We start from the raw sequence: 3354 nt of genomic DNA on the forward strand, positions 1-3354 counted from the left end.
GGATTAACAAAGAAGAAAGCACTACTGAATTAACAGGTCAAGGTCTGTTTGGTTCGAACTCATTCACTTTATCTGAACTGGCTAGATCCTCTGGAGAATAAAAATGATAATGAGCCTTACCCAGCAGGCTTCTGACCAAGGACCAAACAAGACCATTTCTTTTTTCACAGAATTCACGTTTAATAGATACTTTAAAAAAAAAAAAAAGGAAAGAAAAAAAAAGAATTAACAGGCTGGTTTCTGTGACTGCTATAAGATGGTCTGCCCATTACCAATAGTGGAAGAAGGACTAACCACCCCCCAGCCCTGTAGGAAAGGCTTATCTGGGATCACAGCGCATCATGTGTTTAAGCATGAGTAGAGTGCTCACTTCTGCTTAGAGAAATATTCTTTGCTCTTATTGACGCCAGGCTTGATGGTATCACTGCCAGGTTTCCGGCTAGCTGAGCACACTTCGCCATGTTTGTCAGTGAACTAGAAGGCCTGGACTAGTCTCAGAATCTCATCCACAGAGAGGCCAACAGGAAGATCATTTATTGTTATCTGGTGAAGGCTACCTTTATCATCAATAATAAAGAGGCCCCTGAAAGAGATAACCTTCATCTGCCTTTAAGACTCCATCATCCTGAGCAATGGTGCGCTTGGGATCTGATACCAAGGGAATGCTCAGGGGTCCCAATCCTCCTTGTTTCTTGGGTGTGTTAATCCATGCCACATGACAGAAGTGAGAATCCACAGAAGCTCCAATCACTCGGCAGTGGAGTTTCTTAAATTCTTCTGCTCTATCACTGAAAGCAACGATCTCCGTGGGACAGACAAAAGTAAAGTCAAGAGGGTAAAAAAAAGAATGCAACACATTTTCCTTTCTACTCACTTAGGCTGATATCTTTGAATTGTCCATCTGGCATAACAGCCGTGGCTTTGAAGTCAGGAGCAGGATGCCCACCTTTTGCATTTCCTGAAGACATCTTGCTATCAGCAGGGGCGAGTTACAGGTTTCTCCACAAGACCATTTTTTTTAAAACAGTGTCTCATTTAGACCCAATCAATTATTTCTATCCAAAGCTATATATCTAGGATGTGTGAGTCAACCTTCTCGCACTAAAACAAAATATGCAAAAAGAATGTGAAGCTTTGTTCTTGGCTTATGGTTTCAGAAGGTTCTGGTCAGCAATAGATCCATCGCTTTGACTGAGCAAAGGCAGCCAAAGCATCAGGCAGAGGAGGCTATTCACCTTGTAGTGAGCAAAAAAAGAAAGAAAGAAAGAAAGAAAGAAAGAAGGAAGGAAGGAAGGAAGGAAGGAAGGAAGGAAAGAAAGAAAGAAAGAAAGAAAGAAAGAAAGAAAGAAAGAAAGAAAGAAAAGAGAGAAAGAATAAGGGTAGGGTTTGGGGACAAAACATATCCTTCAAAGTCCAGCTCACTGGGCTACACTTGGGCAGGGGGTTCTGGCTGTATACAAATGTGAGGTGATCAATGTGCAAGGAGTAAGCCAGCCAGCTGCCCTCCTCCTATAGTTCTGTTTATTTCCTGCCATGAATTCCTGCCCCGACTTTCTTTTTTTTTTTAAAGATTTATTTATTTATTTATTTTGAGTGCATTGTAGCTGTCTTCAGACACACCAGAAGAGGGCATCAGATCCCATTACAATGGTTGTGAGCCACCACCTGGTTGCTGAAACAACCAGGACCTCTGGAAGAGCAGTCAGTGCTCTTAGCCGCTGAGCCATCTCTCCAGTCCCCTGCCCTGACTTTCTTCAATGATGGAGTCTGACCTGATGGAGTTGTAAGATATAATAAACCCAATATAATAAACCCTTTCTCCCCAAGCTGGGTTTTGTTGTTGTTGTTGTTGTTGTTGTTGTTGTTGTTGTTGTTCTTTTTATTTTTATTTTTATCATGGTGCTCATCAGAGCTATAGGAACCCTAACCAACTTCTCTAAGATGATGTGAGACTAATGGGCTTAGGGAATAATGGAAACTCAGGAGGATAAGTCAAGGTCTAATGATCCTGTGATGGTAAATTTTGTCAGCTTGACTGGGTTTAGAACTCTTAGGACATTAGTGGGACACACTTTGGGGACTAAAGAGGGAAGACCTGCCCTGACTGTAGGCTACCCCATCACATAAGCTTGGGTTCCAGACAGAATTAAAATTAGAGGAGGGTAAGTTGAAAGCTAGGTGAACCCAGGCACTCCTCTTTCTCTGCTTCCCATCCACTCTGATAGGAGCATGCTCAGCTGTCACATCTTCCCATTACAAACAACATTATTATCTTAGATCCTTAGTCAAGATAAACTTTACCTCCCTTAAACCGATTTAGCAGATGTCTCATCACAGCCACTGGAAAGTAACTAACACGGACACAGAGCTGATGAAAGGGAAGAACGTGTTGGCTTTTTGTATTCAGGGCAATAAAATCTATTTGTCTCTCAATAAAAACTTACTTATTTTATCCTCTTCTCAGAATTCATCATCCAATTTATAAAAACGAGGAGAAAGCACACATAAGATAGTCAGCGTGCTGTGTAGTCTTAGAAACACTCAATTCACCACTACCATCTAATAGTGGAATGTGTCTGCCACTGTTCAAAAAACCCAGTAACAAGCGGGGCAGTGGTGACATAGGCCTTTAAGTTCAGCACATGGGAGGCAGAGGCTGGTGAATCTCTGAATTTGAAGCCAGCCTGGTCTACTGAGTGAGTTCCAGGACAGCCAGGGCTACACAGTAAAACCCTGTTTTGAAAAAAGCAAAACAATGGCCACAACAACAAAAACCAACAACAATTGCTCCTTTGCTCCCCTCTCCCTTACTCTGGCCTTGGCAATCTCTCGCTATCCCCTCCAGCACGGTTTCAATGATGGAAGTGAACGAGGAGGCTGTTCCATTAGCCCTTCAGTAACCCTTCATAACAACATATGTTAACAGAATTGCAGCCTATCCACTTCATATGTTTCATAGATGTTATAAATAACTTAATGGGGCTGAGGATCAGTGTGTTATAGGTCAGTGTGTTAGCTTAGTATGTGCAAGGACCTGAGTTTGATCCCCAACCAGAAATTACTATAGTAAAGACTTTTATCATCAAGTGAAATGTATGTGACCTAATTTCTAAAATGTTTTAAAGCTGCAAAGCAATGTGTGTCCACTAGTATCAACTGGGTATGGTCTATTTTGTAAACAGCCTAGAATCACAAAACTTTTAAATGATATCAAGATATTTAACAATCGTGTTTCCTTTGCCTTTTAAATAGTTTATAACTTCTTGACAACTGATGCAATTGATTTCAAAATCCTGGGTTAGCGAATTAAAGAACACAGACAATCCAGACCCGCTGATTATATCACAGTTAGCA

The 3354-nt window shown here is 41.3% G+C and overlaps 1 pseudogene; it reads right to left on the minus strand.

The window, feature by feature from the left end:
* Nucleotides 1–244: 244 nt before the first annotated feature.
* LOC147994826 (peroxiredoxin-1 pseudogene) lies at nt 245–989 on the minus strand (annotated as a pseudogene).
* Between the last annotated feature and the right edge of the window lie 2365 nt (nt 990–3354).

The sequence above is a fragment of the Rattus norvegicus genome, chromosome 4 (assembly GCF_021556685.1).
Source record: "Rattus norvegicus strain SHRSP/BbbUtx chromosome 4, alternate assembly SHRSP_T2T, whole genome shotgun sequence".
NCBI lineage: Eukaryota > Metazoa > Chordata > Mammalia > Rodentia > Muridae > Rattus > Rattus norvegicus.